Source organism: Aquila chrysaetos, chromosome 10, assembly GCF_900496995.4.
Source record: "Aquila chrysaetos chrysaetos chromosome 10, bAquChr1.4, whole genome shotgun sequence".
In the NCBI taxonomy this organism is placed as follows: Eukaryota; Metazoa; Chordata; class Aves; order Accipitriformes; family Accipitridae; genus Aquila; species Aquila chrysaetos.
The window spans coordinates 29651133-29675606 of record NC_044013.1 but is presented as its reverse complement, the minus strand read 5'-3'; the positions used below and the strand labels follow the sequence as shown (position 1 = coordinate 29675606).

Sequence of the window (24474 nt, the reverse complement as noted above, 5' to 3'; positions counted from 1 at the left end):
ATTTTGGGGAGTGTGTGTGTGTGGGATGAATGAAAATTATGGTTTTCAAAGTCCGTCCTCCTTTTGAGGGCTCTGTGTGCAGCCAAGACTTCTCATCAGCAGAATCGTCCTTTCATCGCTGTCCAGCTGTAGCTTCAGGATCCCTTGGGCATCTTTCTGCTTCTGCTGGAATTCAATAGAGAGTTCGTCTTGTGATTTCGCCCACGACAGGTTGGCAAGTGCTCTGACACTGGGCTCTTGTTTTCCCTTGACTGTGCTGAATGATGATGGCTGCGCCAGTACTTCATCCACTACCTCAGAGGAGTCATGCATTGCATCTGCTTGGGGGAAGGGAAAAATTGAAGAGAACAATTGCAGAGGGATTTGGTGGCCTGTTTAACCACATCAGCGCAGCAGGGCTGTGGACCAGTGTTGTAACACTTGTCTCCAAGTGGGATTTTTAATTCCCACAGTTGACTTTGTTCTTGTGTTCTCTCTCTTATGCGGGTAAGTAATTCTGTGTTGCAGTCAGACCCTTGGAATGGCAACATCCCAGATTGTCACTCAGCTCTGGCAGGTCTTTATCGCCTGAAAGCTCACAATTTTTTTTTAAACATCAGATAACAACAGTTAAAAATCATAGGTTGAATTCCTTAGCTAAAACAAGCTGCCTGATATCAGAGCCTAGTGAAAGGAAATGGTAACGTCTTTTGGACAAACGAGAAAAAATATTGCAAATGGCAAAAATACATAAGTGGATGATCTGGAAATCTGTACAAGTGAGGATGTGAGAATGGAAACCCACATTAGTGGTAAGATGCTGTAGGAGAAACTGAGGCGGGGGGGCCTGAATTACAGGGGGGCTTAGTGCTGTCAGTACTGAACAAACAGTTGAGTTCAGAACAGTTTAAATGTGCACTGATAAGTTTGGTTGGCATGTGGCTCACTAAGTGTATCTACAATTCATTGAGATCCCACTGATAAGCTCTTCAGCTGAACTTGAGTAATACCAATTCTGATTAATATAAAATATGAGAGAAATCGCAGAACTTCTCAATGGATGTGTTATGGCAAATAGCAAGTATTTGCTGTTTTTAAATCCGTAGCATTTTTATTACAAATACAATAGCCAAGGTTTTCTTTAAAAGCTGTAAATAAGTTTAATAACTATTGTAGTGTTAAGTACGAAGGAATTTGCCTTCTAAAGTTTCTCTCCCATACCAGAAACCAGTGTCATTAAGCAAGCACTGCATTTAGCAGGCATGCCCTGATGGTGTGGCAGGCACAGGAGGATGCAGGTGCCAGCCCTACGGGGATCACTGGCAGGTAGGGAGGACGAGCTGTAAGGCAGTTGTTTCCCTGTGGAAAAATTCTGGCAGCTTTGGAGACAGAAGTGAGGTGGCTCTCAGTTCTCAGCAAGGGAACATAGATATAAGGGTCAGACACAAACATGTCTGTCATTAATGTGTGTAAGGACAGAATTAAAGTAATGAAAGGGGAAGGGGCACGTTAGGACTTAAGACTTTCTGAATTACAAATGAATGGGTGTAACAAAAAGAAAACAAAAAACCCCTCCTAGCTTGTTTAAAAAGATGTACCTGGGGAGGGAGACAGGAGAATGGGAGGGGGGTAAGGATTCTGAAAATGGTTTGGAGCAGGAGCTGAGTGGGTTTAGGGGTACAAGGCCAAAGCAGCAAGGAGAAGTAAGGTTACCTTACAGGGAAGGACAGTAGAGCTGAGGGAAGTGTGAAGTTCAAAAATCTGCTGTGGTTTCTTGAGAGGTACACGCAGACAGGAATTAGCAAAAGCTTGATCCTGGGAGGATCAACTACGGAGTTGAGTCAGAATGGGAAAGTAACAAAGCAATACGCAAAGAGAAGCAAAGACAATGGCCTTGCCCGTAGTAGGAAGCAGACCAGAGCGGTCTCCAGCAGCCACAGCAGGGTCACTTTGGAGTATTGTTCCTGGAAGAATGGGGCTGAAATAAGGTAGGTCTGTAGGGGCAAGTTTTCTGTGATCACTGGCTCTGCAGTAATTCTGTGGAGAGTAAGCGAGAAGATAGCCAGGAAGCATTGGTTGAAAGCAACGGAAGCTGGAAAGTCTGATTTGCACTCTTTGTGCCTGGACCTGCATGGAGGTTTGAGGCCTTAGTGGAAGCTTGCTACTTTCCCCCCAGACCTTTATGAAGAAGAGCTGCCTGATGCAAATCCTTCTCCTTTGGAAAGAAAAATCAGATGTTGCTTCAAGTCTGGACCGACAGAGGAGATGAGGTCCAGGCCGCAGGGCAGGTGGATGCTCGGGGAAGTCATCTGGAAAATTAAAAGTATCACAGGGATTTTTGGGGAGAAGTCTTGAGGGCACGTACACTGCTTTCTCAGCTGTGTTACTACTGCATCTCTTGGAACCTGGGCATCTGACTAGTGGCTTAGGTTGCTGATGGTAGGAGGTGGCAACGTGGAAACCCGCCCTGCATTCTGCTGCTGTAGCTAACGCATGCTGCTTGCACCGGTAATGCCGAACCCTGAGCCACCTAGACTTCTGGACCTGAGAAGTTAGTGGGAGAAGGGTTTATTTGTTGTCAGCTGTATTGATACAAAAATGAGCCCCTTCCAGTACTTTCAGGGCAGGAGAAAGAGCAAGCATAGCACAGAGGAGGAACACAAAGCATGTCCACCTTAGCACTGTTGGACACCCTTCCCAACCTCCTGGTTGCAGAGCAGGCTGGCTGCCACCAGCCCCGCTACCATAGCGAGCTGGGGCGGACCTCGAGGAGACACTGAAACACAGCATGAAGCCCCTGTGCTGTGCCGAACCGTTTTTCCTCATGAAATGAAGCACTGAGGAAATAATCTCAAATTTAAATGCCAGAAGATGGAAGCAAGGGGGAAGAAGAGCCGCTTTAGAAGTGGCTGCCTCTGTTTTTCTAGGGTGGTGGGCTTTTGCCCCTGCAGCTGGCTATATTCCACCGCCCTAGGAAAAAAAATAAATGTTATATATATAAAGCTTAGATGACGTGACCCGAAAACAGCACCGCTGCGCCTTGGGCGGGAGGGGAACGAGGCCCCGAGCAGCGGTCCCGCGGGCCTCTCCTGCTCCCCTCCCAGCCGGGGCCCTCCCCGGCCCTCAGGGGGCGAGGCCGGGCCGGTGGTTCCCCGCCGTAGGCACCGCCCGGAGACCACCCGCTCCCTCAGCCACCGGCTCGGGCCCGCCGGGACGCGCCGGCGCCGCGCTGCCCGAAGCGAAGCGAACGGCGGACTGCGCCTCCCACCACCCGCCGCCAGAGCCGCCGCTTCCTGCGCGGGCGCGTTGCCCGCCGGGAGTTGTAGTCGTGTGGGCGGCGCCCCGCCCTCGCCCGCCGTGGCCACGCGCGGCGGTTCCGCTTCCCCCTCCGGCTCCTGCCGCCGCCGCCGCCGCCTCGGTGGGTCCTGCCGCCATTGCAGAGGCGCCGTGTGGCGGCCGCGCCCCGCTCAGCCCGTCCGTCCCCCGTAGGCGGCAGGCGCCGCCCCTGCAGCCCGGTGAGTCCGCTCTCACCTGCCGGCCGCGCCTGCTTTCCTTTGTGGAGTCCCCCGGGCCGGGCCGGGCCTGCGGCGGGCGGCGAGCTCGGGGCGGCGGCTCGCCTCACGGCTCTTCCGGCAGCGCCGATCCTCCGTCCCCGCGGCGTCAGGCACCGAAGGCCGGCGGGCCGAGGGCGCCGGGCCTCCTCTGGCTTCAGGAGGGCGGCGGTGTGGGAGCGGAGCTTGGCCCCGGCTTCCTGCGGGCCTCGGTGGGCCCCGCCTCGGCCCCCCCGCCCCCGGGAGCTCCCGCCGAGGGGAGGTCGTCGGGCCGGGGTGATCGCCGCCCCGGGGGTCTCTTAATCCTTGGGAAATCGGTTAAAACCTCATTAATCTGGGGGGGGGGGGGGGGGGAAACATCGGTGCGGATATGGCCGTTGTAAATCCTTACGGAAAAAAATCTGCTTAAATACAGAAACAGAGCTCAGAGCCCTCCCCGTCCCGTGCAGCGAGTGTAGGCGATGCAGGTATTGCGGCAGGTTGTTAAATGCATCGGTTGTCTGTGCAGCCGCTGTCGTACCCGGATTGCCATTAGCCGGCGTCTTTCCATGCCAGTTAAAAACTGTTGCTCCTTGTGCACCTCACCTGCTTGGTTTTTTCCTCCTACCTGTGTTATCTGCTTTATTTTTGTTACTGCCTTCTGTATTTATTCTGTCAAAGCCATGTAGGACAGTTGAGGTGTTTAATGGTAAGCTGTTTGGGGAGCTGGGAGAATAAAGTTGGTTTTAGCCTGGTATGTGTGAGCAACTGCCCAAAGGTTTGTTTGGGAGCGGAGAGTTTGTCAGCTGGCTTTCCAGGAGCAATGTTGCACTTTGCCTGTAGCCAAAATTAGCCAGTTCACGTGCTGCCTTACGGTGAGTGAAGACAGTCCAGATATTGCAGCATTTTAATAAGCATTATTTTGGGGGTCTTGCAATAATAGCAATTTTAGGTGCAACTCAAACATGGCATATTGTGGGGTTTTTTTGTCTTCTTATTTCTTTCTCTGGTTTTGTCTTTTTTTTTTTTTTTTTGGTGTTTTTTATACTTGAAAAAGTGGGCCCGCTCTTGTGAAAGTCTAGGATCTACTTTGCAGTATGGAGTGTCCTCACAATGTGAGCCCTGGAGTGGTACCTCCCTAAAAAACCGGGAACTAGCTACTTCATGATTCAGTTTCTTCATTTAGGAGACTGAGGTAATTTAACTCACAAGGGTATTGTGGAGGCAGGTTAAGAAATATCCGTGTGTAACCAAATGTAACTCTGTGTTACCAGAGAACTGACGAATTCAGTCATTTCATTATTACAGACTAATAGACTTTAAAAAAAGTTCACTGAGTAATGTTTCAGAGGAAGGAAAATCCTTACTCTACAGTTCACTGGTTGGATATTTCAGTTCTTGAGGCCAGAGCAAAAATGATTGAGAAAGAGTAACTCATATCTTTGGTGTTGTCCAAGTTGTACATGGAATTTGACTTGGCTTTGTGCAGCCATAGTTGTTAAAACAAAAATGTTGGGCTGTTACATGGGGAATAACACTTCTGTCTATGTATCTTGCACTTTTTAACGTGGTGCAACGTGTTGAGGTGCATCTGAGGCATGCTCTCTGAGCTGCCGTGCCACAGCTTGTCAGGGGCTGATTTACTGGGATGAAATTTGTACTGAGTTACAACTTGGACATTTGGCCAACTGGGGGAGTTTCTTTCCAGAGGCACCTGCTTATGTTCCCTCTTCGGGATGGATGCTGGAGTGGAGGGGTGAATGCTTTGACCATGTATGGCAGGTCTAATCTTGTCCTTATTTTAAAATGTATCTTTTTAAAAACTCGTGTGTGCTTGCATTGTTTAAGTCAGCCTTTCGGTTATGGTTAAAAGAGAAAATTATTCAAGCACCTTTGGTTTCTAAATAACTTTAAAATAAGTGTTAAGGGTGTTGATGCTGCAGATTTTGTTCTTCTGATGGTATGAAAAGCCATAGGGATCCGAATCTAGGTCTCTGTGTTTTATTAATGAGATACTTCTGCTTCAGAGTTCTTGCATCAGTCTTGGGTTTGGTTTTTTTTTTACCTTTTATGTTTTATCTGTTTTCTGCATTAGAAGGTTTCTGAGGCACTGAGAGCTTCCCTGCGAGTTTTGTTCCAGTATATTCTTGTTTCGTACAACATGCACATTTATTGACATGGCTGTGTGGCAGCCACAACAAAGAAAAAGCTATTTGTTCTGAAAACAACCCCTAGTTACAGAGATGCTGTTCTAGATGGCCGGGCCCAGTGATAACACCAGCAGGGTTGCAAGGCCTGGGGTCAGAAACTGGGATGCAGGCAGGAAGCTTTGAAAGTAAGTTGGCTCACCAAAGCATCCAGGAGGAGGAGGTAGTGGCAGCATGGTGATGGGGAGAGCGAGAGGAAGGAGAGGTCTTTAGCAGCCAGGCACTGTGTATTAGCAAGCATCCTAATGAATTGTATTTCTGCTGGCAGTTGGGAAGAGGCAACCGGGTTGCCAAAAGAAGGCAACTTTTCCTTCTTTTTCTAGAAATGTAGTTGCTGCGATGAGTTCTAAGCACGAGGTAAATGGTATTCTGGCAATTACGAAGTGTTAAAAGCATTAGGAATCTCAAATTCCCGACAAGACAAAATTGCACGATGTATGTCAAGAAAAGCTTTATTTACTTCTGTTGATATTGTACATATTTTTGCGAGTCATTCGAGATCTACTGTAAAAATTTAATCATCTGTTACTGTTTTGTTTTATAACGTTTTATTTGCTATATTATAACCTGTTGTGCTTATTGTATTTATTGTTCTGTCTTACATTGTCTTTGCTGTATTACCACTTATTGTTTTACTGTATTACTACTTAATTCTTTAATAAAACTACCCCTGGTACTCCTGCTCTGTTACCCTGGCACTGGAAAGGTCGGGACAGCAAATTGGAACTCATATTCATGACGTGTCACACTAACCTAAATTTGGACAAAATACTAATTGGAAATATCAGAATTTTTTACCAATTTGGACCATTCTACCGGATTTGATGTAGGTGGACGGGCCACCTTTACTTAACTCGGAAAAGAAACGTATATAATTTTTATGTGTTTGTTAAATAGCCAAATGCCTCGTCATCTAATTAGTGACGCGCATGAATGGATGAACGAGATTCCCACTGTCCCTACCTACTATCCTACTCTGTTCTTGTCAAAGAAAAGGCACTCTCTTGGACTAGGAGAGAAATTGAGAAAGGCTGCAGCAAACTCCGCTTTTAGTTTTCCAAGGACGCACCTCCTTCCTAAATCTAAATCAAATTTGATTGTCTGGCCAAACCTTGGAGAGAGCTTTGTAATTGCATAGTGTCATCTTGGAGAGGTTTCTGTACCTGCTGTGGTAGTAACAGTAACTGAACGTACCTTTTCAATTCAGTTTAACATCACAAACGCTGAGGTTACCACTTGCCCTGTGAAGTGCAGTGCTACTAAAGGTAACTAATCTCTCCAGGCACTTGGGTTCCAGGCTGAGCTACCAAGTTGACTCTCAGAAGCGATACAGTCCTCTTAATGCAGCACTTGGCTGGTACTGTATTGATTTTGCACCTTGGCAAGGTCAATTTGACTGGGGAAGCACCATGGAGGAGGCTGCATCTCTTGCAAGCTTTCGCTATTTGCAGGACTATGTTAGACAAAAATCAGTGTTTTCTCCAGCCTTCTGGCATAGCAAGGCCATAGGGGAAGGGGTGCACACGTGTGTGCGGGTGTGTGTGAGCAAGAGGGGAAGCTCTGGACTCTTGACGTGGTGTGAGGGCAGCCGGGCTTGTGCAGGGGGACAGTAGGCAGTACGTGGGGAAGAGGAAAGGAGTCTGGGGTACTTGCCTTGTGGCAAAGGGCAAGACACCCTTGGGCAAGGCACTGGTTTTGAAGGCAGTTTCTTTTTAGCAAGGAAACACTGCAGCATTCCGTGAAGGCCTGAGGATTCTTATTGTGCTTTGCTGTTTGGAATTAGGGTGTCTTGAGGTTGCTGTGTTGTAAGATTTTTAGAAAGCTCTTATTTGCATTTAAATGCAGGTGGTAGGAGGTAGGGGATGTTTTCAGGTGAGAATAAGAGATCTCTTAGTGACCTACCTAGCTGGGGCCCAGATAGCAAGGTGTAGATTGAGTCTACCACTTATATTCAAGCCATACTTCACCGCTTAAGACTTATGAGATCTCAGAGTGTGATCTCATGTAAAGTTGTGCCTTACTTTAATTGGAAAATACACACTTCAGTGCTTGTATTTTGGCTGAAGTAGTAGACAGTGTCTGTCACTGCGAGTTGGAAACACTGGTTTTGGTCCAAATTCTGTATCTGACTTGTCAGTTTTTCAAGTCAATCATTCTTTCTATTTTCTCAGCTGGGAACAGGGGTTAATCAGGCTTTGAAAATGTCTCACCTGGCAGGCAGAGATGTAAATGTTAGGAACATGCCTTAAAATTGACAGGAGTTTAATTTTTGCTCTTTAGATAAATTTTGGGTGATTAGACACACTATCTGTGAATTCACAAAAGAAGTTCCTTATGCATTCGAAAGGCTGAGGTTATGGTACATTGAAACACTTCAGAAATTGGTGAGGCTGCTTTTTTTCTTCAGGCAAGACAAGTGGATTTTAAAATTCTCAAATTGATGTATTTAACTTCTATTCATGAATTTCAAAATCCTTTAAAAATCTTCGCTTCAGCTGCTAATGTTGTCCTGGTGCTTAGAATTGTTTTAATGAACACACCTTACTAGTGAAATACGGTTATTTTTAAGACTGCTAGAAAGTATTGGATGCTTTGTATAATAGACAGGTCATCGTTTCCCAAAAGATCTAAGCCTGGCATTGGTGTTGGTGTAGCTCTGGCAATGACAAGTTTGCCCAAAGTTGAATGCTTAAGCTGCACGAGTTTGTTCCTGAAATACTGGATGTTGTCCTGGAAGATATGTGCTTACCTGTTGCCAGCAACTGTACTACATTTGAATTTTTGGTCAGGGCTATTCTCTCTGCCAATTAGCAAAAATTGTTTCCTATCTTTAAAGGAGTTATTTTGATAAGAGAGGCTTAATTCTTTCTAATTTTATAGTTTCATTTCAAAGAAAAGCAGCTGTAAGATGGAACCAACATGTTAGGGCAAGGATGACTGTGATTTAAAAATGGTCTACTGTGTTAAGAAAAGGATTTAACATCATGTGAAACAGAATGAGGGCAGCTGGCAGGTCTATTAAGGGATGGAAATACACTAAAAACTCTTTCCAATTCAACTTCTATTTTTTTTTTTTCTGAAGTTTTCTGCTTCCTGTTTAGGTGCTGGATGTTTGACTCTGTGTACGCACAGGAGTTTGTAACTGTCAGCATACAAAGGCTTTCCCATAGTTTCTTCAATGAGTGAAGTTAGAGTTTTATATGATAGTGTAGGGTTTATTTTAGAAACAAGTGTAATACCTTCTAATCTAAGTTGTATTTGTTCTTCATTTACAATCATTTTAGAACTGCTTTAAAGCCTCTCTTGGGGTACCTCTTGGACAAGAGTGAGAAAAGGCTGTTTCTGGAAATGCTTTTTAAAATCACCTTTGAATGTTTAAGCCCTTTCCTCTTGAAAAGGTCTCCAATAAAGTGAGAACCTGGAGGAATGAAAATATCTTTCCCCTAAGCCTGTCTACTGCAAAAGGCCACCCTCCTTTAAAGAGGTCTTCTGGGGATTTGGGCTTCAGACAGAAGCTGGCTGGGCAGTTTCTTGTGGAAATAGCTTATTGGAGGGGAATGAATAGAAAGTATGCTTCAGCCTGTGTATTACCTGCTTTAGGGTGTTAAAAAAAATAATATATTGTTTAATAACTTATGTTAATGTTTTAAAGTGAGCAACTTTTAAAATTCTAAAACATTACTGAAAAGGTGTAAGGAGAAGAAACATAAGAGTCTTTCTGCTTTTTCTTCTGTTTTAAGCTGACAAATCAGGAATTCATAAGACAAGGAATTAAACATTTTTGACCTTTTTGCCAGGATTCAGCATATCAGAATTGAGGAAAAACAACTTCTGGCCCAATTCCAGGTGCTGCTGAAAAGGACCTCTTTGGAATTTAGGAGGTCACAGAAAGGATCTCCCTCTCTTGCTACGGACGGGTCACCTCAGTCTGACAGCCCAGAGGCTGCCTAAAATGCCAGCAGCAAATACTCCCTGAAGGTGCTGGAGGAGAAGGGACCAAAGGGCGAGAACAGTCATCCATACAGAGTCCCAGCTATGTGTCCATAAGCGATTTTTGGCTGATTCATACAGAAACGTTGCTCTAAATGCACCCCTGTGTTGATGTGCTGCAAGCACGCAGAGAGATGCTTCCTAGTTCAACAGCAGCTTCTTGGTGGCGTAAAAAGATGTGATCTTAGTTTTGCAGCTCATGTAGTTTGGGAATACAGAATGTAGCAATGGGGTTAGTGGTCAGCTTGGGAAACGTTTGGATTTTAGTTGAGTTGTCTTCTGAACCTGGCCAACTTCCTATGTGATCTCAGATAGCTGTTACCGTGTTTGCTTGCTTTGGGCCAAGAGGTTGATTGCAGTTCATGACATACTTGATGTTTTATACTAGCGTTAAGTAAGCTGAGTGCTTAAGATTTTTACCAGGACATTAAGTCCACCTGCTATGACTGTAAGAGTGCTGCTTGATTTTACACCTAGGTAAATACGAGAACCAGCTGTTTGGGTTGGAGGGGGAAAGGAGAGGGTCTTGCTCTCCCCAGCCCCCAAACAGTTGTTTCTAACCCACTCAGATGAGCTAGCGCTGTGGCATCCCTGAGTCTGCGGTGGTCTGCGTCAGGGAACTAAATTGATGGAAAAGGAATCACTGATGTTAAACTTGGCTTGAAAATTTTGCTCAGTGATCTGACACTAATGGCCCAGATTGTAATAGCTGGAGAGTTGTGTGTCTGGTTTTCTGCTCTTTCTGCCTTTTTCACCTGTGTTTCCAAGCTTTTGGGAATGTTACTTCAGATCAAACATAAAATGAACAAATGGGTGTTTATTCGTAGATCTTATCACAAAATACTAGCATCATTTTCTATGGCATAGAAAATAGGTTTCTAATGTTGTTAAATGATTTATTACTTTGAAAGAGGCCTTTTTTTCAGTGTGTGTAATGCTAGCTGTCACTATTAAAAAAATGAATTATGTGAAATGTTTGATTTTTCACTAAGTGTGAAATAGTAAAATCTTTTCTGCTTGTCTCCTTGCTTTTTCCACTGAAGGGTGCAAGTGATATCCAGGATTTTCAAAGATAGTTAGCAACAAGAACAGTTAATTTTAATCTGGTGCTAACATGCTGAGGCTCTCTGATACTAATGTCCAAGTTTATGAAGTAATTCTTTGTGGTAAAGAGGGCCTCGATAGCCGCTGTCAGGAAATTCATGCAAGTACCTCCTCCTGATGTTTGTTTCTGGCATGTTGCAAAGAATATGGCAGAGTGGTGGGATGAGGACTATTTTGCAGTAACCAAAGTATGTGTTGGCAGTGCCGGTGACTCATTGCTTTTGTGAATGCTACTTTTTTTTTCCAGCTCTTCTAGGCCTATTTGCAGGGATTTTATATATGTGGTATAGTACTGTTTTGGTTTTGGTTGGGTGTGGTTGGTTGGGTTTTGGGTTTTTTTGTTTTTTTTTTTTTGAGAGGGGATCAGTGTTGAGATTTTTAGGTATAGATTATTTTTCCAGGTAGCTGTTGGAAATGGAAAATAAAAATTCAGAATAGTTCAGTACAGCTGGTTTCGATGCTTTCTTCACAAGCAGGGCTCTGTGTTTTAGTGTGTGGTTGTGATGTCTTTTATTTTTTTATTTATTAATAATTATACCATTGTAAAATATTTTACTTCCGAGAGGCGTAATACTCATTATTCTTGGCTTGTTGTGTGTACAGTGGAAAGTCTTATAGTCTTTTTGCAGCACAAGCAAATGTACTCATGCTTGGTAAAACTGGATTGAATATAACTCGTGGAAGAAGTGAAGGCACCTGGTAAACCTATATGATAGCACATCCACAGCAATATTACTAGAGCTTGGACCATCTAACGTAATAAAGTCTTTGTGTCTTAAAAAAAATTAGAAAGAAGGGTTGGGGAATAAACTAAAAGAATGAACGATAAGTGAACATACCAAGATGAAATGACTTCTAATTTGGTTTAATTCATGGTAGTGATGATTTTGCTACTCCAGCAAAACAAAATTTGTATTAACACTAACAGGATTTAAATCATTTTTTTCCACTCCTTCATTGCTGCTAAGAGATGCTTGTCAGACACATGGTTGGCACTGACTTTTATCTTGTAACATTTTAAGCATGATTCTTTGGGGATCCTCTTTGCCCTGCTATTGAAAATCTTTGAAAGTTAGTATTTGGCAGTACTTTTCTACCAGGTCTTATTTGCTAAGTGACTGGTGGTGGTTGTGCTTTACTTCCTTAGCTCTTTCAAAGCCCACGGGCCAAAGTGAGATGCCAGCTTACTAAATTTAAAACTGCATCTTAACTGGAGAAGTCCATTTGTTTCAAGGATCTTGGTCAAGATTGAAAATAGATGTAACTCTTGTTCCATGTCACTCTGATTATTGAGAGTGATCATGTTTCCTATGCTGCTGAAAGAGCTTTCTCTTCCTAACCCTTAACTGTTTTGTCATTTTGTTAAATAACTTGTCAGTAATCCTCAACATTTGGGGTCTTAATGGTCCTTTTCTCTTTTTTATGTTTTTAATTTCCTAAATGAGGTACGGGTATCATCAGTGCTTTCTTTTTGGCTTCACATGTAACTGCCCATGTGCTCATACATACCTGGTCAATGGTGGATGATGGGCCAGAGCTGGTGAGGGGCCTGGAGCACAAGTCTTATGAGGAGCAGCTGAAGAAACTGGGGTTGTTTAGCCTGGAGAAAGGGAGGCTGAGGGGAGACCTTATCGCTCTCTACAACTACCTGAAAGGAGGTTGTAGTGAGGTGGGTACTGGTCTCTTCTATGGAGTAACTAGTGATAGGATGAGAAGAAATGGCCTCAAGTTGCAGCAGGGGAGGTTTAGATTGGATATTAGTAAAAATTTCTTTACTGAAAGGGTTGTCAGGCATTGTAACAGGCTGCCGAGGGAAGTGGTGGAGTCACCATCCCTGGAGGTGTTCAAAAAACACGTGGACGAGACACTTTGGGACATGGTTTAGTGGGCATGGTGGTGTTGGGTTGACGGTTGGACTTGATGATCTTAAAGGTCTTTTCCAACCTAAACGATCCAGTGAGCAGTGTGGCGATAGACTGGTGGCAAGTGACTGCTCAAACTGATATTTTGTGGTCTCTCTCTTTGTTGCCAAGTTTAATAGAGATCTTTATCTCTATTTTACTCAGTTGAAATGGCTTACTGAAATTCACTTCCTGTTTTCTTAACAGAATTGAAAGGACCTGAGAAAATTTTCCCTTAGATGACACGCTTTTGGAAAATTGACCGCTTCTAAAGGTATTATATTAGGGTTAACTTTTTCCATAGTTACAATGAATTTTATGAGAGGAGAATTTTTTTTTTTGTATTAAAAAAAATAAGTGTGTTTGAATTTTCATAATCACGGAATTTGTAAGTCTTCCATGCTCATTTGTTGCAACAAAATGTTTTACGCCCTTATTCATATGTTCAGACTCACTGGTAGCAGCTAACAGTAATGAAATGAAAAATGAAATGTAAATGAAAAAGAGGAAGACTTGGAAGGTGTAGAATTGTTGTGCTGGGTTGGGCTGTCCATGTGTCTTGCCCAAGGTACTGACTGCTGTCTCTTCTTGATGGGTATTGGCTTCAGTGTAAGAACTCTTTTAAATGGCGTTTTGGAGCTGGGATGTGGCCCAGGACTTGCTTCAGCTGCTCTCTGCAGTACCCTGGTTTTGCAGTACCTCCAGATGAAGGAGTGGATTATCAATTATGCCTGCCTGATATATCCTTCATCTTCCTGTGATTTAGGGCTCAGGTAGTGCTGAAGATTAAGGTAATGCTATAATGCAAGTCTTCAGTTCTTGTGTTGATGGCACAGCATGAGTGATGTCTTCTGTTTTTTTCATAGATTATTATCATGCATCCCTTGCAATGGAATTAGAGCCCCTCAGATAAGTGGGGTATCTCTTATTTCTATTACAGTAAATAGCTTTAGGATTTTTATTGGGGTGGTATGCATGCATGTGAGGACCTTGTGGACGGAAGCCTTCATTTCATGGACAGGTTTTTGTGTTTTGCAGATGGTAGACATTAGTCTTTGAGGTCTGTTTTATGTGAGTTCAGTCTCATCCTCACAGACACCTTCAGCTGCTTTATAATTGCACAACTGTTACTGGAGGCAAGATAATAAAGTAAAACTAGGTTTGAGAACTGCATCCTTTTTGTATGTAAATGCCTGAGCCTCACAAAAATGCATTTTCTGAAGCTTTACTCTTGCTCTGTAGTATTTCACTGAAATCTTATCATTTTGCCCGTAAGAATTTCACTCATTCTTTATTGAACAGGTAAGTAGTTATAATATGTGGAGCTGGAAGGGCTACTTAAGGTTAAATTTCTCCAAGTGCTGCAGTACTGCAGCATCCTTGCCTAGACAGCCCAGGTGTTACAGCTTAGCCGTGATGGCTGAAATACTAATAGTATAAAACACCCTAAGGAAACACTTTGAATAGTAAGTTCAATAGGATCACATTTACAGTTGCGTAACATCTTGTATAAATAGCTAAGAACCTGATAGATAGATGGCCAAAGATAACCTGTCACCAGCGATAGAGACCTTTCACACAGTGTTTGCTCTTTTATATATGTTTCTGTGTTAAACTCCTGTCACAATTTGTACAATGATATAAGCAGCTTTTGAAGTTCAATATTATGTTTTGTCAACTGTTTAAATATTATTTTAACTCGACAGCTTCCTTTGGAAGCTCTTCTGCTTCACAGGGTGCTGGTTATCCTGTGGTGTTGTAATTTTCACAGTCCTTTTGTCTATTCAGTTGGTAACTGTTGTTCATTTTGTATTTTTATTTTTTAAAAAGTATTTCTTGAGCTGTAAAATCAATTTTTGTGGTCCTGGTGCTGCAGCATCCTATATAAACAGTTGTAGATGGCTAGAGACAATTTGTGTCTGTCTACTTCTCCATCAGTAAAGCAGGGATAAAATAGTAACTTCTGTGAAGTGTGCTAACATAAAATGGTAGGATGTATTACATCACTTTGAAAATTTGATAAATTTGTTTGACCACTCATAATTGGTGTTTAAACAATTGTACATTATTTACATACATATATGTTTAGGATAGTTTTATCATACATTTGATTTGTGAACTGTAAGAAGTGTATGTAGTAATAATACACAGAAGAGGTTGGTTGGTTTTGGGGGGTTTTGTTGTTTTTTCTGCTTACTGGCTCCTATAGTTGTCTTGTAGGCTTGGCAAAAATTAGTTTCCACATCAGCATATGAGGAATAAAGATATGTTGTTTTTGAATTATGATACAATGTTAAGCTTTTTTTGGTGGATTTTTTAAATATGTTTTGATTTGTAGCTTGTGCACCAGTTCTAGTTGGTTTGGATTAATTTCTTCAGCATTTTGGATAAAAACCTGTTTATGAGTGAGATGAGTGAGAGAAGTAGTTTTACTAGAAATGACTTAAACTTATTTTCTAATTTTTCTTTTTTAAAAACTAATTCTGGCAACCAATTTTTTGAATGCAAATTGTTCTTTCCAGCTGCCAAATGAGTGCTTTGGCTCCCTGAAAGACATACAAGAACATTTGCCCAAACTTCAGGGAATTGCTGTGTTAAACTGTACTTTAATATGTTGCTTGTAAGCGTGCAAGTAATTTTAAAGTAGAAAACCTGTAACAGCATGTGAGGCAAACCAGGGCAGCGTCACAAAAAGAATACTGGAGTGTGAACACAGGTGAATGATTTACAAAGCCAGTTTCCCTTGCTCACTTTTCCCCATGTATTTCTAGGTATTACAGTTCGCTGTTTTTCTGTTGATGAACGCAGGTCTTCGTGTCCAAAATTTTATGTGCGTAGAGATCTTAGAAATTCATGTTGATTTGAGTTGTGACAGCTGCAGTTTGTGATTTTTGTACTGTTTATTGCTGTTTGAAATAATGAGGAAGGGATTGCCTGTGGTGTTGTGCAATGACTGCAGAATTTGGTTGTATGCCCCATCTAGGTATCTTTACCTCTCCTAATAGAGTTAAATATGCCAGGAAAAAATAGGCTAATCGCTTGTCTCTTTGTATAAAAATTTGTAAAACTTTAAACTTCAGCAGTGTAACGAAGTTATGTCTGAATGTGACAATATTGAAACACTCGTACAAACTAGCTGCGGGCACAACCAGTGTTAGTGAGTTTTTGTTGGTGAGCTCTGGGGAGTATTTTACTAAGATCTGATGCTATCCTACAGCCCTGAGCTGCTGTTGGTAGAGAAATGCTGGGGTGACCCTTCCTGTGTTGCTTTCTCATTGATTTTTGTTGTTGTTGTTGTTTTTATTTTAATAAATTGTCAGCCTCACTTCCAAACTTACAGGATGCCCTGCTTCCCCATCAAGATCTATGGCTGGCTATTGCTAACTGTCTTGCAGGGAAACTACTTTGCTGTTGTCTGCTGTTCCCAGTTTTCCTCCAAGTAACTGCAGCAATCAACCCTGCTTTGTACTTTTCCTGTTATCAGAAGCAGTCTGGCTGTGGTAGGGGGATTATCAGTTTTGCTGATGTGGGCAGGACCCTGGTTAGAGGCAAGAGAGCCAGACCTTGGCAAAAACATTAGTGGCAGCAGTGCTATCTGCAGCCTTGGGCATGACTGAACCGATTGATGTTTGTAGGTTATTCAGGTGACAGTGAAGTCTAGAAGCTATGTGTGTTTCTAAGAGGGCTTAAGGCTTGTACAGTTTGTGCATAGTAGCCAAGAATAGCTTTCCCAGCTAGGGGCAAGTGAACTTGCCTGGTGCAGAAGTAGGATGCTGCAGGGAACTCTTCTTGTGTAGTAGGAGTTTGAGCGTTTGAAGAAGTCATTGTACTTGTCTGTCATGGCACAAATAGAATACAATTCTCCCAGGAGAAATGATCTCTAGTTTTCTGTATGGTGCTGCTAGAATATGCTTAGGAAATTAGTTGTGTCCACCCACGCCATCTCAGGTTGTGGTTGGTTGTTTTTGGTGGTGTTTTTTTGTTGTTGTTGTTGAAAGACTTGTTGCCATGCTCAAGTGCTTTTTGTATTTACAGATCCTGCATTTGATTTCTTGTAGACTTTGCTCTTTCTGGCTGAATTTATGTTCAGTGTGGGTATTAAGAAGTAAGTGTCTTGAACTTGGGGCTGTTCACATAGGGGTTTTGGCAAACTGGTGGACTGTTCCAAGTGGTTGTGATCATCCGGGTGGCAGCACGCCACACTGGTGTCCACTGGTGTGCACCGTGGCTGGGAAAACCAATTCGGAAGAGGCAGAATTTCCCATTGTGGCATTTTGTGCCAGGCTGGCCCTGTCTGACAGTGCTGCAAGAAGAGTTGAGGGTTTGGTCCCCAGGGCTGTTGAGCTGAGCTAAAGTTACCACTATCTGCTAGTGGTAACTGCAGTTGAAGCAGGCCTTGGCCAGCCACTAGAGAGAAACAAAGAGCTCTATTCTAAGTGCATATGAAAAAGATAGCTTTTCTGGAAGGAGCTATTTCTCTCTTATTTCCCCTTTGTCTTTTCCCTTATTATTCCTTTTTTCCATAGCTGACATTTGACAGCTCTACCAGTGTGATGAGGGAGTGATGGATCTCTTAATCTTGGATTCTTTCTTTTTTTTGCCGTCCTGGTACCCACTGCGTGTTTCCTCTTCTCTTTCCAGTTAGCCCTGCACCTCTAATCTGGATGGGTAAGCCACGACCTTGTCTTACCATTGCCCAATAATATTTCCAGAGGTTAAAAAAACCCCTTTGCTTTCTATTAGAGTTACTGGTGATCTCTCCACACAACACCAGCAGCCTGGCATTGTTAGAGCTATGTCATTGCTCTACTGAGTGGTGATTGTCTAGGTTAAACAGTTATGAGTGCTGTTAGAAATACAGAAGTGCACTGAGCTGTATAGGTACCTTGTGCAGGGTAGCCTTTATTCAAATAACTTTTGCTCTGGAATGTGTGAGCCCTCCCTGCCTGTTGATGCCAGGTTTAATTAAGAGAGAATCTCAATGATGAGATGCAGACTTCTTTTTTTTTTTTGTTCTTGTAAACTTTCCCTACTTGCCCTTTTCCCCGTTCTCCTTTGATCTTTAGAAAACCTCAGCTCATGAAAATAAAGGCTGAAAAGTGTCTTCTAGTTAGTGAAATATGAGTAAGAGCAAACACCTTGAATCATGGATTTGCATGTGATTTGCATGCTGCAGGCTGTCTTGTCTTTCTTCAGTTGACTCAGGTTTTTAAGTAGGTAGAGCAGGGGTAAGTAATTTCCTTGTTGAGGGCTGAATAGGCTTTTTCAAACACCTTTGGGTACATGTTATCATTATGCAGCATTGCACAATGGTTCGTTGAAGGAAAACTAGCTGTGGGCTGTATGAAATGAAGCATGGCCTGAATTCAGCTGGTAGGCGGTAACCAGCCCTGCGGCAGAGGGTGGAAATGGATCCCTCTTGATTTACTTCCTCCTCTATCGTGCTCTGCGGACCTGCAAGGGCTGCTTCTTGGAGCAAGGTGGGAACGGGCACCCGTGGCTGTCAGCTCAGCCGTTTGGCTCATTTCTGTGTACTGCTGTCATCAGCTGCCAATAACGAAGTCGTAGCTTTGCTGAGTGAGTTTTCCTGCCAAACTTAGGGGAAATGGGAAGTAAAGACAGTTGGGAAGTCATTTCTGAGGCCTGTCTGGTACTGTGGTCTGTGGTGTTTGAGCTGTTTTGGAGACGATAAAGCAGAGAAGAGACTTCTAGTTCACTGGTGGTAAAATATGCCACCACAGTTCAATAGTGCCAAATTTAATTTATGAAGGAGAAATGACGATTCAGGTGGGAGTTGATTGCTATGCATGGTTTAAAGGGAGAAAGTGGTAGTGTATCACAAGACTTGCAGGTGGCCACAGTATACAGTGAAGTCGAGTGTCATTGATTTGTTTAAATTTTCTATGCACTAATGGGCTTTTACCAGGACTCTTGCACATCTTGTCTCTAGTCAGTGCCTCCTCTGATTTTTTTCCCTGTTGATATCTTTTTCAGTCACAAAACATAGCTGATAATTAAGAAATTATCCCTCCCTCCCCCATTCAGAAAGTCAAACATTGAAAATTTGGGAGAAAAATTTGTCCTTACCAAGGTTTCTGCTATTGCTGTTTCATGTTTTTTGTTTTGTTTTTGCTACATATACAGACTTTGAGAATCTGATCTGCCAGTTTGGTAGGCTGCCAGAACCTTAGAATTGTAATCTGCTTCACTTATCTTTATCAATGATTATGTGAAAGTTGTACTTTATTGTGCCTGCACCAAGGGGTGAGGATGACTCAGTCGTAAGCATTGTGTGCTGAAGAAGTACTAGGCGAAATATGCTTATTTGTCTCGGTTGTCAAGGGGATGAGAAGGTGATGTCTACCACTGGTTGCTTCTTAGGAGACTGGGCTCTTTTTTATTTCGAACGAGGCATTTTTGCAGACTGGCTTGTTTTCAGTGCAAGACTTTGCACATCTGCTACGCACATCTCATTACAGTTTTGGAGAGACTAGTCCTTCTTCTGAAGAAAAGATAGTTTCCTTTCTGCCTTTTTTTATTTCTTCTGTTCGACCATGCTTTTTTTTTCTTCTTTTTTTCACCAACTCTCTTCTTCACTTAGCAATTAAATGGCAGTCATTTTTCTCCGTGCTATGTTTTCCGTTCTGTTTGTGTGACTCAGGAAAAAATCATAAGGAAATTGAGGGAAAAAGACAAATTGGAAAGAATTTGGGTGAGTATGTTATATGTGTCATTCAGTCTGATTTTGCGAAAGACTGAGGTTCTCCTATACTATCGTCAGAGTGGGAGTATTATGCATTGTCTCTGTCAGATGTAGCAGTAAAGGGAAGATAGCTAGAAAGGACCTGTTTATAAACTTAACGGTTGTAGCCTTGCTGGTTCAAGGAGGGAAATTGGTGCTTGTGACTGTTAATCTTGAAAAAAAGACACTGGCAATTTATTGGCTCCATTAGTGGGTCAGCCTTGCTGAGCAGTCAGTTTGGTTAATGTGTCCCCCCTTGTATATCTTCATGAAAAATTTATGTTTGATGGGCTCAGATATTTTTTATTTCTGTTTTTTAGCTGTTTTCTCCACTGCATCATTTGAAGGGGGTTTCTTGCTTGTTTGTGCTTGTAAATTAGGGAGATCTGTGCTTGTTTGGAGTATCTTAGGTTAGCCTAGTTTCCTCTCCCCTCCCCATAAAGGAAAGTTAAATAAAAATAACTGTTGGTTTTCGTGGGTATGTGGTTTGGCATTGACCAAACACTTTTATCTGAGACCCCCTAAAGCTGGAAATAGATGTTTCAGCAAGTCCTGTGGAGATTGGTGCCTGCCGTTTTAGAGGTGGGAAGGCTTTGAGGAACTGTGTGTTGCATTAGAGAATCTGCACGTGTTTTTAGTAACCATAGGTGGAGCAGATTAGTCTGCTGGCTTTTACTGGCCATTATCAAGGTTACTCTTGTTCTTGCTTTTGCACGAGTCTTCTTTTGCCAGGCAGAAGATCTGCGACTGCATTTGCCAAGTCTGTGAGAGAGTAATTTTTTGTCTGCCACTGCTGGATTTTTTGCACAACTTTCTGAGTTGAAATGAAGAGATAAGTATTTTCGATCTCTGAAGGTAGTCTTGTACTATTCCAGAAAACTCCTTTTTGGATCTGATTAAATAAATCTCATGGATCCAAATGCTTCAAGTTGGAAAGCAAAACATCCAGAAAGATTTGTTTTCCTTTTCGTGGAGAAGACAGTCAGATTTGTTGGTTCTGTGAATTTTTCTGCAGTGGTGGAATAATTTCAAGTTGATGAGCTGCTGAACTAACATGCTGTTAGTGAAGGGGCAGGAAGTGAGCTGTGGCTAGGTAGCACCATCTGAATAAAAACTTGTCAGAAAGCTGCTTTCAGCTAATCCCTGGGAGGAAGTGAGCTATAATCAGCACTAAGTGAGCTAATCAGGGGAAATCTATTGCTCAACAGGGGCCTTTAAAAAAAAGGGGGGGGAAGGGGGAAAGAAAAATACCCATGCGGACATTTCATTCTGCTTTTGGACTCCAAAATCTGTTTGGTCCAAGAAAATTGAATATCTGATGAAATGAGCAGCTCTCCAATCCCCACTTAAAAACTGCACAATGTGTGTATCTGTTTGCCCTCTTTTCCAGAATAATGAAGCATCAAGTCTCTTCTCCTCCAGTAAGGTGTTTTTTCAGGTATTTAAAGGTGGTGGTGTGGGGAGGCTGAGAATAAGCTAGTTACCAAAACCACTGGAGGCTTGGGGTCAGTGTACTGGGAATGAGTCTCCAGACATTTTCAACAAGTATTTTTATAATATAAACTAAGAGTGGGACATGACTATCTTCAGTCTGTCTTGTGACATGGGTCTTTTCTTGGAGCATCACAAGCTAGCTCTTTTATTGTATTGTTTTTAATTACTCTATGCTTCTTTTCACTTGACATCATCTGCCTTGGAGATTTGTTTGTGAGACATTTATTTTGCTATTTTCCTCTGCTCTGGACCTGGCTGTTCCGGATGCCGCTCTTTGTGCATGACAAATGTTGCCAGTAGCACCCTATAAGGCTTTACAGGAAGACAGCAAATGACAGCCGCTGCCGTGCAGATTGCTGTAAGGATAACTTTCTTTTCTCAACCCTTATGCCCTCTGCTAGAGCAGGGACAGGGAAATGCACTTGCCATCAGGGCTTTTTTCACTTTTGATCTGTTCTCTTTTCTTCCGTTTCTTCTGTTGGACAACAAAAGGTTTCACTGTGTTGCTTTCAAGCGCTGTGCCCACTCTCTGTGACCGTGGCCCAAATGTTCTGCAGTTCTTCTTGCAGCAGTTCAGGTGGTGTCTCAATAAGGTCCCGCAGCTGTAGAGGCACATGAAGGATTATGATTTCAAAAGTAAAGTGGTTGTGTTTCTTAATGCATTGTTAGCCTGAAATCCCTTACTTCTGCTTTTTGGTCAGCCCTGCAAAATAGACTTGAATTTGATATTTGTGTTACTCCTTCTGTGTTACGTTGCTGATAGTAAATGAGTTGAGTAATTTTTAGCTGCAGTAAACAGAACTGAGTTCAGTTTGCAGCTCTCTGAGCCTCCTGTCAGGGTATGTACATACAGAGGATTTGATTTATTTGACTGTTTTAGTTCTGGCTCCTTGGAGATCTGTTGCTTAAGTGGCAGTGTAAAGCCAGGATATTGTGTGCCAGGGAGTAGGAATTTATGTATACGTGTCCTAGTTTCAGCTGGGATAGAGTTAATTGTCTTCCTAGTAGCTGGTATGGTGCTATGTTTTGAGTTCAGTATGTGAAGAATGTTGATAACACTGATGTTTTCAGTTGTTGCTACGTAGTGTTTAGACTAATGTCAAGGATTTTTCAGCTTCTCATGCCCAACCAGCGAGAAAGCTAGAGGGGCACAAGAAGTTGGCACAGGACACAGCCAGGACACCTGACATGTGACGTCCCATCTAGTATAGAAACTGGGAAAGGGGGGCGGGGAATCGCTGCTCGGGGGACTAGCTGGGTGCCAGTCGGCAGGTGGTGAGCAATTGCACTGCGCATCATTTGTACATTCCAATCCTTTCATCATTGCTGTTGTCATTTTATTAGTGTTATCCTTATCATTATTAGTTTCTTCTTTTCTGTTCTATTAAACTGTTCTTATCTCAACCCGTGGGTTTTGCTTCTTTTTCCCGATTTTCTCCCTCATCCCACTGGGTGGGGGGGGAGTGAGTGAGCGGCTGCGTGGTGCTTAGTTGCTGGCTGGGGTTAAACCACGACAATATGTTATCAAACAGCTCTGAGCTTGATGTGTTTTGTTGTTGTTTTGGTTTTTTTTTTCCCAAGCAGTAGTCCAATTTACTTTTGCATCAAATTCCAGGCAGTGAAATACAGATGCAGCCGAGACTCCTCAAATACATTAATTTGAACATCTTAAGAAGACAAATGAAAATCGTTATGATATGAGAACTTTCTACATCGGCTGTTTCATTTGACGCATGGTACCATCTTCCTATCCCTGCTTGAGGCCATACAGTACTACACTGTAAGACCGACGTTTGCGCACACAGAATGCATATTTAAAACTTAATCTGCTCAAGTAGAAGTGCTCCAGGAAAAATGTGACTCTGCTCTATAGCAGATAGGAAAGCAATTGTCATCTATTTAATTTTATTTCCCTTTAGTCATTCTGCAAACAAGTTTGAGAGGAAAAATGTTGGTCCTTTTTTAAAAGTCGGAGGAGCTAAATTGCAGCCCCGTGGTGGAGAGGGGCCTCCATGGTAGGGCCTGCTGCCAAACAAACGCACCGCTTCAGCTGGGATGGGAGTGCGTGTCAGCCTTGATACTGATCACGAGGGAGGATGAGGGAGCCAGGACCAGCACAAGAGCTGTACTTAGGAAGTTCTTCAGGAAGCAGCTCAGCTTTATGCTCACACAAGGGGGAATTGAGGGGCGGGGGGGAACCACAACAAAAAAATAAGCCAAAGCCAGAGCATTCAGATTAATGTGCTGCAGCAGTGTGTGTTCATTAGCTTTGTGAAAATGCTGCCCAATTCTCAGTTTACTTTCCAGCTTTTACTCACTGTCAAGGTTATGTTTCAGGGTGTTTTCCCACCAGTGGCAGTGACAGGAACTGCTGTGTCTCTTCTGTGACGTCGGTATGCTGTAGGTTATTGGGCCCTTTTCTTCCCCAAAAGATAGAAAGCTTAGTGAGCAGCAGAACTGACTCCTGGAACATCGTTGTAAAAGTGAAACTCTGAACACACGAGCAAATCAGTCACTGCAGGTCTGTCTCTTCAGGGGCTGGGAGGAAGAGGGTGGGTTAAGCTACACAAGGAGCTTTCCTGTGCTTGTCTTGCATCAGCCTCACGGGGCAAAGGTGGAAAGAGCAGAGTTGCACTTCTGAGGAACTTGGCTTCAGGTCTACCACTGTTGGTGGTGCGTGATTAGGATGGCACAGACCCTGGCTGGCTGCTTGCTGCTGCCTTTGCAGCAGAGGAGAGCACATTTGCTCTTCAGCTGCTGCAGTTTGTGTTATGATGGTGTCTGAGGCTGCTGAGGATGATGAGAGTACTTCTGTTTTTGCTGCCCCAGTGGAAGGCAAGAAACCTTTGTCAAAAGGAGGGGGACAGCTGTTGGGAGTAGGGTCATATACTGGAGATGAGGACTGAGAATCAGAGCCTTGTGGTCACCAGTGCTGGTACCTGTGAGTATGTTTTGTGGACTAAGCAGCAGAACTGTTGGGAGAAAAGCTTTTAGCTCTTTTTGTCTTTTTTTTCTTTTTTGTGAGTGTAATGGATTGCAGCACTGTCCTGTGGTGGGAATGAATCTGTCTGAAGTCTGTAGTTAAGTATTGTTTGCAGCTTCACAGCTTGTCTCTGTGGTTCATTCCATTGCTTTCTAGTTCTTGTAATTAAATGTAGTGTGACTAGTGATTGTGGGGGAGTTGCCGATGTGCTTGAATATATTATTATTACTGGTATTATCTTCACTGGCAAAGATGAATGTGAATCCCTTTCCTCTGATTACACCCTCTTCCATATATTATCTTTGTTTCTTTTGTCATCATTCTTCCATATCTAGCATACTTTTATGAGGTTGCTCAAACTTATGTTAACCATTTTAGTAAATGTCTTTCACCAAGCTAAAAAAAACCCCAACCATTAATTGTGTTGTCCAATTCTGTCAGAGAAATATGAACCTTACATCCCCTTTGCCAGTATACAGACTCCTGGCAGGCAATGTAAAAATGAAAATAACCCTGGTCCTTGCAATTCCCTGCGCAAGCCATG

At 43.0% G+C, this 24474-nt stretch overlaps 1 protein-coding gene across 4 annotated transcripts in view; it reads left to right on the top strand.

Moving 5' to 3' along the window:
- The first annotated feature begins 3342 nt into the window (after window positions 1-3342).
- Window positions 3343-24474, top strand: part of PAK2 (p21 (RAC1) activated kinase 2) — a 48379-nt gene continuing 27247 nt past the window's right edge. Inside the window, exons 1-2 of one of the 4 annotated variants that reach the window (XM_030027392.2) lie at window positions 3343-3494; window positions 12919-12985. The gene's annotated coding sequence lies outside the window, so the exon portion shown is untranslated. Of the gene's footprint in view, window positions 3495-3806; window positions 3998-12918; window positions 12986-13804; window positions 13861-24474 lie in introns of those variants that run through there. The other 3 variants (XM_030027393.2, XM_041126492.1, XM_041126491.1) reach the window with 3 other exon arrangements.